Raw genomic sequence first — 13020 nt, 5'->3', positions numbered from 1 at the left:
GCCTTTCTTAAAAATCATTGGTACATGTTTCAGTAAGGACAGTCAGGAGGGTCTTCATTGGTCCAACAGATTTCTCTTCACTAAATGCTAATAGAAAAAGGTAAGAGTAGAAAGTCTTTTGTGTTCTGGCTCATGTGAAAGTTTCCCTAAAAGATATTTTCCAAGATTATCTTAGCTATTGTCTTTATACCTCAGGGCCCAGTTGATGTGTCCTTGTGAGTCCTTGTGAGCCCTTGTGAGCCCAACTCCAGTTGGGTCACATTCTCTATGCTCAAGGACAGGAATAATGATTCCAATATTATTTCCTAAAGCAAGAACAATGCAATAACTGATGTAATAATTATATACCTTGGGGTAATAGTGAGTGGTGCCACTCCCATTTCTACCTTTGATTCCTGGAGCCATGAATCCTGACTATGGGAGAAGCAGCACGGCAGCGCAAACCTGTTGCTGAGCTTTCTCTTATTCTGGATCCCACTCAAAACTTACAGCTTTCTGAGTCAGTTCATAAATAGGCTGGAGTAGCACACCCAAATGAGTGACATGAAACCTCTAAAATCAAAAAAAGCCCATCAGGCATTGTGCATCCTTTTAAGTTGTAGAAGGGGTCAGATATAGCAACTTCTCCTTTACTTTAGAAGGAATATCTCAACATGCCCCACACCACTAGACCCCTAGAAATTTCGCTGAGGTGGAAGGGGCCTGAATTTTTGTCGGATTCATTTCCTACCCTCTAGTATGCAAATGTCTTACCAATAAGTCTAGAGTCATTGACTCTTCTAACTTACAGGGTCCAGTTAGCATAATGACATCAATGTAATAGACCAGCGTGAGCTCTTGTGGAAGGGAAAGGTGGTCAAGGTGACTACAGACTAAATTATTAAATTAGAGAGTTGATATACCAAAGAGGTGGGACAGTGAAGGTATATTGCTGTCCTTGCCACCTGAAGGCAAACTGCTTCTGGTGTTCATTAGAAAGTGGAATTGAGAAAAAGGCATTGGCCAGAGCAATAGCTAGCTAGCCACATACAAGGTACCAGGAGATGTATTAATTTGCTCAAGAAATGAAACTACATCTGAAACAGTCACCACCTGGTTAAGTTTATGATAATCTACAGTCATTCTCCAGGATCCAGCTGTTTTTTGCACAGGCCACATAGGTGAATTGAATGGAGATATGGTGGAAATCACTACCCCTGCATCCTTCATGGTGGCAACAATCTCTGCAATCCCTCCAGAAATGCTGTATTGCTTTTTGTTTACTATTTTCTTAGGGTAGGGCAGGTCTAATGGCTTTCATTTAGCTTTTCTTACCATAATAGCCCTTAACCCATGTGTCAGAAATCCAATGTGGGGGCTCTGCCAGTTGCATTCTATTCCAATTATGCATTCTGGAACTGGGCAAATCACTACAGGATGGGTTTGATTATACACCAGACCCAGTGAGAGATGGACCTGAGGTAAGACTCCATTAATAACCTGACCTCCATATACCCATACTATGGCTGGTGGGCCATGTTTTTGGTCTCCTGTTATTAGTGTCAGTTCAGAGCTTACATCCAGTAATCCCTGAAAAGTCTGATCATTTCCTTTTCTCTAATAAACAGTCACTCGTAAAAAGCCATAGATCTCTTTAGGGAAGGCTGGAAGAAAGATTAACAGTATAAATTTTTGGCAGTGCAGTGGGGTGTTTCCTCATTGGGACCTCCTGACCTCCTCTTCATTTGAGGAGTTGTGGCTCTGTAATTGGCTAAAGTCTGAGCATTGATTGAGGGGTTGTGACTCTCTATTCTGGCGATTCAAGTTAGATTGCCATTCAGTTGACCTAGAATTCTTCTGGTTAGTAGAGACAAAAAAAAAAAAACAAAAAACCGAGTGCCATCAAGTCAATTCCGACTCATAGAGACCCTATAGGACAGAGTAGAACTGCCCCATAGAGTTTCCAAGGAGTGCCTGGCAGATCCAAACTGCCATCCCTTTGGTTAGCAGCCATAGCACTTAACCACTACACTACCAGGGTTTCCAGCTTAGTACAGATAAAGTATACATTTGTTAGATTTCTATCTATTTCACTCCTAGGGATACCATGACTAAGTAACAAATGTCATAAGTCCATACTAGTCAGACTATTCTGATTACTGCTTTGAGTCTGCTGTACATTATTGTAACCATGCCCACCTTGTCTTTATCAATTAAGTTTTTTGACTTGACTTTTACCACCACAGAGTCTAGTCAGCCCCATTGTAATTACCCGTTACTGTTGAGTCAATTCCAGCTCATAGTAACCCTATAGGACAGAGCAGAACTGTCCTATAAGGTTTCCAAGGAGTGGCTGGTGGATTTGAGCTGCCAACCTTTTAGTTAGCAGCCATAGCCCTTAACCATTATGCCACCACTGTAATTAGGTGTCTTAATCTCTTTAGAGTAGTTCTGTTACCAATTGCCAATCTGACACAAAGGGTCCTTGTCTTTTCCTGAGTATGAATACATGCAAAAAGACAAATTTTATCTTCAGCAAGCTTTATTTTGCAAAAGGAGGCAGTGGGGATCTACACCTCTCCAAAAGACTGACTTGAAAAGGGAAGCAAGGTTAGGACTTATATGGGTTCAGTGGAGACAATAGAGTAATGAATATTTAAAGGGTTTCTTTCAAGGGGCGGGTACTTCTCAGAATGGTGGTTCTTGTTGATTAGGTTGCAAGCGCATCTGGGATCCAAGATGGAACCTGCTGATATTCAAGATGGAGTCCTCTTGGCAGCCCTTGGCATCATTTATTATGAGATATATTTTTATAGCGCAAGTGCACTGATCTTCGGCACTACATCACCATCTTCAGAGGGCTAAGGAAGGTTAAACAGTGGTCACACTTCCTTCTTCTGAGCCTGTAAAGGGGGAAGGGACTAGAAAAACACTAAGAAGGAGATAGCAATTCACCAGTTGTTTCAGTTTTATCTCAAGTTTGACAGGGTGTGGCTCCTGTCTATCCAACTTCTTCATGGTAATCTTTTAACAGCTCTTTAGTTCCGCCAACACAGTTAGCCCTATCTGTCTCAGTTCCCACTGTCAAATCTGACTTACATAAAATAGCAATCACAGTAGTCTTTAAAGATGCTGGGGGCCTCTTCACTAATTTGTTCCTCACTGTTGTGGTGAAAGGTATGTCCTCTGGATACTCCATGTGTTGGTCTGTGGGTCCAACCTGATAAATCCAGTCTAATATGCCAATTTGCCTAATTCTTTGGTTTCTTCTTCTCCACTACACCAGGGCAGATCTGGCACTTCAACTTGATTTAGTGTGGGCTGCTGCATAATCCATGCTTCAGTGAACCAATCAAATAAACTATTAGATTTTTTTTTCCTAACCTCTCAAGCTAAAACACTGAATGAAAGATCTGTGCTTAGTGGACGCATATCAATAAACTCAGAATCATCCAACTTTCTGTTATACCATTATCCCACACCCTTAATAACCATTCCCACACATATTCCCCAGGTATCTGTTTATATTTATTGCATATATCAGTTTGTATATTGCAGTTCATAGTGCGCCATCTCCTAGGTCACACTTTGTACATACCCTCCTAGGGCTCACTAGGACTTAAGTCTAGTTTTAGGTCTAGAAGCAAAAATGGGTGTTGAGTGTGGGTCCTGTGGACGTTTAGCAATGTCTTGTAAGACATCTACCTCAGGCAATGCCCCAGATGCTGTCCCAGGTGATACCTCAGACAAAGAGTCTTCAGGCACACCCGGTTTAATCTCATCAGACGCGGGAGGAAGGATAAAGGTTTTACTGGTAAGGGTGGCTTAGCAGAAAAAAAGGAGTAATATTTTCAGATGGGAGTAAGGGAGCTGGTTATGTTCGCAGGAGTGATTCAATGGAATTTAGGGGCTCAAAGTCCCCAGCTTCCTGATTATCTGAACATACGTCCCCGTCCCAAGTTTCACGATCCTATTTCTTCCCCATCAATGACCTCACTTTAACCTCAAACACCGTTCAGAGTTGGGAATTCAGTTAGCATTGTAATTCAGCCACTCTGAGACTTTGGGTTTGGTTTTTGGCAATATCAGCTCTATTACTACAAAAAAAAGACTTTCTTTCACAGCACAAGTGGCAACTTTTAGATCTTTTATACAGCAGTTGAGCTGTGACTCTGAAGCCCTGAGCTCATCTATGTCTTTCACCACTGTGTCTAGGAATGCAGGACCAAACAACCAGCCTCCCTATACTTCTCATTCTGACAAAACTGTAGAAAAGTATGAAATACACAAGCACCCAGAGCCTTGTTTCTCACAAATATTTGATCCATTTGTAGTGATATTTTATGTATTTCTATTGCCCCCTGGTGCCATGAATTAGCACTGCCTTTTTTTCTTTACTACTGGAGGAAGAGTCATCAGTGCCTTTAAGAATAACCAGACTTGACAACTAATTCAGAAAACTCATCCTTATGATTTTCTTACTCTAGAACCCCTCTCGGTACTAAAATGTCTTAGACTGGGTTCTCTAGAAGAGCAAAACCAGTCAAGGATGTATATGTATATTTGTGTATATTTGTTGTTGTTAGGTGCTATCGAATCAGTTCCAACTCATACTGACTCTATGTACATCAGAAAGAAACACTGCCCAGTCCTATGCCACAATTATAATCCTTCCTATGCTTGAGCCCATCATTGCAGCCACCATGTCAATCCATCTCATTAGGGATCTTCTTCTCTTTCCCTGACCCTCTTCTTTACCAAGCATGATGTCCTTCCTATCCATGGATTGGTCCCTCCTGGCAACATGTAAAAAGCAAGTGAGATGAAGTCTCGTTATCCTCGCTTATAAGGAGCATTCTGGCTATACTTCTTCAAAGACAGATTTGTTTGGTCTTCTGGCAGTTCAGAGTATATTTAATATTCTTTGCCAACACCATAATTCAAAGTCATCAGTTCTTCTTCAGTCTTCCTTATTCATTGTCCAGCTTTTGCATGCATATGAGAAGATTGAAAATATGATGGCTTGGGTCAGGCACACCTTAGTTCTTAAAGTGACTTCTTTGCTTTTTAACACTTTTAAGAGATCTTTTGCAGCAGATTGGTCCAATGCAATATGTTATTTGATTCCTTGACTGCTGCTTCCATGGGAGTTGATTGTGTTCTAAGTAAAATGAAATTCTTGACAACTTCCATCTTTTCTCCGTTTATCATGATGTTGCTTATTGGTCCAGTTGTGAGGATTTTTGTTTTCTTTATGTTGAGGTGTAATCCATACTGAAGGCTGTAGTTGTTGATCTTCATCAGTAAGTGCCTCAAGATCTCTTCACTTTCAGCAAGCAAGGTTGTGTCATCTGCATGTTGTAGTTTGTTAATGAGTCTTCCTCCAATCCTGATGCTGCGTTCTTCTTCATATAGTCTAGCTTCTTGGACTATTTGCTTAGCATATAGATTAAATAAGTATAGTGAAAGGATACAACCCTGATTCACACCTTTCTTAATTTTAAACCACACAATTTCTCCGTGTTCTGTTCAAAAGACTGCATCTTGGTCTGTGTACATCTTCCGCATGAGCACAATCTGTATGTTCTGGATACTCCACTGGCCTCACCCCTTCTGGAGTAAGGAATAAAGAAGAAAACCTAAGACACAAGGAAAAGATTAGCCCAAAGGACTAATGGACCACAACCTCCACAGCCTTCACCACCAGACTGATTCCAGCACAACTAGATGGTACCCAGCTACGACCACCAACTGCCCTGACAGGGATCACCGTAAAGGGTCCCAGACAGAGCTGGAGAAAAATGTAGAACAAAATTCTAATTCACACACACACAGAAAAGACCAGACTTACTGGTCTGACAGAGACTGAAGAAAACCCAGCAGCATGGCCCCCAGACATGCTTATAGCTCAGTAATGAAGTCACTCCTAAGGTTCATCCTTCAGCCAAAGATTAGACAGGCCCATAAAACAAAATGAGACTCAATGTACATACCAATCCAGGGGCAAGGATGAGAAGGCAGGAGGGGACAGGAAAACTAGTAATGGGGAATCCAAGGTTGAGAAGGGGAAAGTGTTGACACATCATGGGGTTGGCAACCAATGTCACAAAACAATATGTGTAGTAATTGTTTAATGAGAAACTTATTTGTGCTGTAAATCTTCATCTACAGTACAATTTTAAAAAAAGAGAGAAATTTCCATCCTTTGCAATGTTATCCATAATTTGTTATGATTCACACAGTTGGATGCCTTTACACAGACAGGTAAATTTCTTTCTGGTATTCTTTGCTTTCAGCCAAAATCCATCTGACATCACCAATGATATCCCTTGTTCCACATCCTCTTCTGAATCTGACTTGAACTTCTGGCAGTTCCCTGTAGATGTACTGCTGCAACTGTTTTTCAATTATCTTCAGAAAAATTTTACTTGCATGTGATATTAATGGTATCATTTGATAATTCCACATTCTGTTGAATTACCTTTCCTATGAATGGGCACAAATATGGATCTCTTCCAGTCGGTTGGCCAGGTAATTGTCTTTCAAATTTTTTGGCATAGATGAGTGAGTACATCCAGGCTGTTTTTTGAAACATTTCAACTGGTATTCCGTCAATTCCTGGAGCCTTGTTTTTTGCCAATTCCTTCAGTGCAGCTTGGACTTCTTCCTTCAATACCATCAGTTCTTGATCATATGCTACTGCTGAAATGGTTGGACCCTGGATCAATTCTTTTTGGTACAGTGATTCTGTGTAATCCTTTCATCTTTTTTGATGTTTCCTTCGTTGTTCAATATTTTGTCCACAGAATCCTTCAGTATTGCAACTTGAGACTTGAAATTTTTCTTCTGGTCTTTCAGCTTGAGAAATGTCGTGTGTTTTTCCTTTTTTGGCTTTCTATCTCCAGTTCTTTGCACATTTCATTGTAATACTTTATTTTGTCTTCTCTAGCTGCCTTTTGAAATCTTCTGTTCAGCTGTTTTACTTCTTCATACCTTTCCATTTGCTTTAGCTGCTCTTCACTCAAGAGCAAGTTTCAGAGTTTCTCCTGACATCCATTTTGGCCCTGTCTTTCTTTCCAGTTTTTTTAATGACCTTTTGGTTTTTTCATTTATGATGCCCTTGATGGCATCCCACAACTCCTCTGGTCTTGGGTCATTAATATTCAATGTGTCAAATCTATTCTTGAGATGGTCTCTAAATTCAGGTGGGATACATTCAGGGCCGTATTTTGTCTCTGGTGAACTTGTTTTAACGTTCTTCAGCTTCAGCTTCAACTTCAACTTCAGCTTCAGCTTCGACTACAGCAACTGACGGTCTGCTCCTTAGTTGGCCCCTGGCCTTGTTCTGACTGATGATATTGAGATTCTCCATTGTCTCTTTCCACAGATATAGTTGATCTGATTCCTATCTGGCGAGGTGCAAGTATATAGTTCCCGTTTATGTTCTTGATAAAAGATATTTCTAATGAATAAGTCGTTAGTCTTGCAAAATTCTATCATATGATCTCTGGTGTCATTTCTATCAACATGGCCATATTTTCCAACTACCGATCCTTCTTTTTTATTTCCAACTTTTGTATTCCAGTCATCACTAACTATCAATGCATCTTGATTGTCTGTTTGATCAATTTCAGGCTTCAGAAGTTGGTAAAAATCAATTTCTTCATCTTTGGCATTAGTAGTTGGAGCATAAATTTGAATAATAGTCATATTAACTGGGTGTCTGTGTAGGTATATGGATATTATCCTTTCACTGATAGCGTTGTACTTCAGGATAGATCTTACAATGTTTTTGATAATGAATGGAAGGCCATTCCTCTTCAATTTGGCATTCCGGGCATAGTAGATGGTATGATTACCTGATTCAAAATGGCCAATATCAGTCCACTTCAGCTCACTGATAACTGGGATACCGATTTTTATGAGTTCTATTTCATTTTTGACAATTTCCAATTTTCCTAGATTCATACTTTGTGTATTCCCCCTTTCAATTATTAATGGATATTTGCAGCTCTTTCTTCTCATTTTAAGTCATGCCACATCAGCAAATGAAGGTCCCGACAGCTTTGCACAATCCCCATCATTAAGGACGACTCTACTTTGAGGAGGCAGTTCTTCTGCAATCATATTTTGATTGCCTTTTAACCTGAGGGGCGCATCTTCTGGCACTATATCAGACAATATTTCACTGCTATTCATAAGGTTTTCACTGGCCAATTTTTTCAGAAGTAGACCACCAGGTCCTTCTTCCTCGTATGTTTTAGTCTGGTAGCTCCACTGAAATCGTCCATCAAGGGTGATCCTTCTGGTATTTGAAATACCTGTGGCATAGCTTCCAGTATCACAGCAACATGAAAGCCACCCTAGTATGACAAACTGACAGACAAGTGGTGAGAATATATACAGAAAGAGATTTATTTCAAGGAAATGGCTCACACAGTTTTGGAGGCTGGCAAGTCCCAAATCCCTGATTCAGATATCGGGTTGGAGGCTTCTCTTGATTCATGTGGTTGCAGGGGTAACGAACCCCAAATCAGCAGGTCAGAAGGGAGGATGATAGTTTATGGGGTGGCAGGAGCTGGCAAATCCTCAAATCTGCAAGTTAGAACAGCAGGTTGCTGGCTCAAGTCCCATGAACCAGAGTTGAGAGGATGAGGATGCAGTCAGATGCAGGATTCAGAGAGTGGGTGAACTATGCCTGAACATTTATATATATATATATATATACATATATACCCACCACTGCCGCTGAGTCAATCCCGACTCATAGCAACCCTATAGGACAGGGTAGAACTGTCCCATAGAGTTTCCAAGGAGCGCCTGGTGGATTCAAACTGCCGACCTCTTGGTTAGCAGCCATAGCAATTAACCATTACATCACCAGGGTTTCCTATATATATATATATAGGATTTATGACATATTTTCAAGGAAACTCCCAGTTCTTGGCCAATTGGCTCTGATTGGCTTGATTGATTGGCTGATCCGATTGGCTCTTTATCCAATTTACTACTCAATCAGCTCACAAAAGGGAGGATGATTACATAATATCTTCCAAATCACCGAGAATCATGGCCTAGCCACGTTGACACATAACCTTAACCATCAGACTCTCATTTGTGGATCATATTTTATTTCTTCTGGATAGGACTGCTGTAGAGAAAGGGTTGACATTCTAGCTGCCTTGTAGGATCTACCAATATTTTGTCACTCACTGATGTTCTTGTGAGTCTCCAGAGGAGAAATAACGAACAATTGGTCCAGGGCTGTATCTAAATCACAATAGTCAGGGTTTTTCAAAATTTAGGACCAAACTATTTTCAGTCTTATCTCCTTGGCCCCTATCTTTTATTTTCTTTGTGCCCCACCCAAACCCAAACCCACTGCCATCGAGTCAATTCCGAGTCATAATGAACTCATAGGATTTCTGACACTGTAACTCTCTACAGAAGCAGGCTGCCACATCTTTCTCCCATGGAACTGCTGGTGGTTTCAGACTGCTGACCTTTAGGTTAACAGTCAATTGCTCTAACCGTTGTGCAACCAGAGGTCCTTTTCTTTGTTCCAGTCACACTAAATTTCTCACTTTCCCCCAAATAAGTCCATAGTATGTACAAGTGGCCTGCTTATGCCCATGCTGTATCTCCTGTGCCTAGAAAGCCCATTTTCTGCTTCTCTATCAGCTGGAACACATTTTACTCATTCTATTCCAAAACCCAGCTCAATTACCACCTCATTTGTGAATCATTTGTTAACTGTTCTGGGAACTCTATCCTCCAATAACTCCTCATTGCATTTACAGGAAAATCTATTGACTTTCTTCTCACTTTCCTACAAGGTCCAACAGGTTCTGACACTTTTATGTCTTCTCAATCTCATTACTTACCATTCATCATTCTCCACCCTTGCTTTTGCTGCCATACTGGTGTTATTATGTCCTGCCAAATTTCTCTCTGTGTCTAGCACATGTCAGCTCCTTCCTACCTTAGGCCCTTTACTCCAGCTAATCCCTACCTCTGGACTGCTCCTGTCTGAGATCCTTACATTCTCAGGTAGGCTTTTTCTGACCATTCAGTCTAATTAATGTAACCTCCCAGATATTCTATCACACCACCTTTATAATGTATGACACTATCTGAAATTGGACTGCACTGGGTTTTGCGGGTGGTTATCTGAAATTGCTTCATTTTATCATTATTTAGTTACTGTCTGCCTCATTCTTGCTAGAGAGGGAGGTCTAAGACAGCAGGCATTTTTCCTGTCTAGTTCATAGCTCTTTGGTGCCTGTTGCATAGCAGACACATAGTAAATCCTTATTGAATAAATTCATGTATGATTTCCAAGAAACACAAAGGTAATGCCGTGTCCAGTGTTATAAGGCTTCGTATGAATATTTTTTCTAGGAGTATTTAATATGTTTGTTTTTTAATTCTTTTGGACATCTAGAGTCTACTAAAGAGAATTGAGTTTATCAATATTACATCTTGTTAATACAGAGAACATTGTGCTCTGTAATAGCTCCACAGCTTCCAGGTGCCACTCCACCTGAACTAGCTTGAAACCTACTAGGCTAGACTGAGACTAGAGGAAAACCAAACCCATTGCTATATTGACTCCAACTCATGGCAATCCCATGTGCTTCAGAGAATAAAGGTGTTCCATAGGGTTTTCCATGAGTATAATCTTACAGAACTAGATCCTCGGGCCACCAGGTCTTTCTTCTGCAGTTCCTCTGGGTGGGTTTGAACCACCAACCTTTCAGTTAGAAGCCCAGCGCAAACTGTTTGCATCACCTAGGGACCTTACAGGAAAGCCATCAACTCCATTTGTGTCACTGTTGTTGAATCAAGCATAGTGGTTAATGTATGGGCTTTGGAGTTAAACAGACCTAGATTTGGATCATATGAGTTGGAATGTACTTGACAGCAACTGGTTAGATTTGGAACATAGCTCTGCCACTCAGTATCTAAATAACTAAGAGAAAGTTAATAACCTTACTAAGCTCAGTTTCTTTTTAATAAAATGGGAATAATGTCTACTTCCTGTCCTCATTTGGGGAATTAAATAAGAAAAGAATATTACAATAAGCATTTTTAAAAGTGCCCCCCCCCCCCAAAAATCAAACCCATTGCTATTGAGTCAATTCTGATGCGTAGCGACCCTGTAGGAGAGGGTATAACTGCCCCCGTTGAGTTTGTAAGGAGCACCTGGTGGATTTGAACTGCCGACCTTTTGGTTAGCAGCTATAGCACTTAACCACTACGCCACCAGAGTTTCCTTTGAAAGTGGTGTAATACTTTAACGTGTAGTGAAGGACCTATTTTTCCCCCCAATCCATCACAGGTCAATACATTCGTAAAATATAATAAAAATTAATTACAACAGAAATTAAAACAAAAAAGACATACAAAATAGACTTTTATTTTGAAATATTTTTATCACATTCATCAGTCATAAAATTATATTTCCATCAATATAATCAGAATAAACAGGTTGTTGTTGTCAGGTGCCATTGAGTCAATTTTGACTCATAGTCAACGAACGTGACCGAGCAGAATTGCCCCATAGGGTTTCCCAGGCTGTAATTGTTATGGAAGCAAATCGCTAGGTCTCTCTCCCACAGAGCTGCTGGGTGAGTTCGAACTGTTAACCTTTCTGTTAACAGCCAAGTGCTTAACCGTTGTGCCATCAGGGCCTTAGAATAAACATAATGTAGAAAAAAATGAAAGAATTACAAAAACTGTGTACTTTTAGATGACTATCATAAAGAATTCCTGTTAACTTTGAACGTTGACAGTCTGAAATTATAACCATTCCTAAATTTAAGGGTGAAATTGTATTCCCCATATTAATTCCTATCACCACACTTTGAATGAATATTATTTATATTAATATGTAAAGTTTGTAATATGACGAATAAGCTTGCTAGGTTGGATTGAAAACACTCTGCCTATAGAAGATACAGGATCTAAACTCAACCCATTTCATTTTAATAACATTCATAGTAGAGGAACAAATCTGAATGAAGTATGAATTCCTGGGTGGTACAAACCGTTAAGCACTGTCCTGCTAGCTGACAGGTTCAAACCCGTCTAGAAGCACCTCGGAAGACAGGGTTGGTTAGCAGCTTTCAAAATGTCACAGCCTTGAAAACATCGTGGAGCAGGTCTGTTCTGCACACACGGGATCACTGTGAGTTGGAATTGACTCAATGGCAGCTAACAACAACATGTTGAAGGATTGGAAAAAAAGATTTTAAAACAATTTCAGTAAGCTAAGGCTATTTATTTTAAAATCTTCTCCAAAGTTATGCAAATGATGCTGTTTTTTAAAAATGTATCTTCAATAATTCATCACTAACCATTTCCAACAAATTATTCTTTAAAGCTTATAATTAATTTTTATTAACCAGACAAGTGGAATAAATGGATTTCAGATATTATACACAGTTGGTTGCAGTTGAGAAAATAACCACTTCTCACTTTTTAGTGGAATCCTAGTTCACATAACTTACACACAACTCACGTCAGAAGTGACTTACCACTGAATCTGACAGCACCGTACTAGTCTATATCCTGTTCCACAACATGAATCCACTGACTACTCACTGGGATATCATGGAGATGTCAAATTGCTATCAAAGTTTTTAAATGCTCTCTCAGTATAACTCACCACTGCCCAGTGAGACAGTTTATGGATAGCTGCTGACCCAGCAGACACGCTTTGAGCAAGTCGCTTTAACACAAAGAGCTCAATACATTGTAACTGCTAATAGGGCTTTTTATGAAAATGTGGCAGTCTAGAACTTCACCTAATATTGCACTATTTAACACAAACTGCTGGAGAAAGACATGGCAGTCAAATTTCTTAAAGATTTACAGCCTTGGAAACCCTTTGGGGGCAGATCTACTGTCCTGTAGAGTCACTATGAGTCAAAATAGATTCCATGGCACTGGGTTTGTTTTTTTCTTCCACCCAAACAATTGCAGGCTGTTTACTTAACTAGGTAATAAAGCAAACACTCCTTGCTGTTGAGTCAATTT

The sequence above is a fragment of the Loxodonta africana genome, chromosome 4, assembly GCF_030014295.1.
Source record: "Loxodonta africana isolate mLoxAfr1 chromosome 4, mLoxAfr1.hap2, whole genome shotgun sequence".
In the NCBI taxonomy this organism is placed as follows: domain Eukaryota; kingdom Metazoa; phylum Chordata; class Mammalia; order Proboscidea; family Elephantidae; genus Loxodonta; species Loxodonta africana.
Note: the sequence above shows the minus strand (reverse complement) of the source record.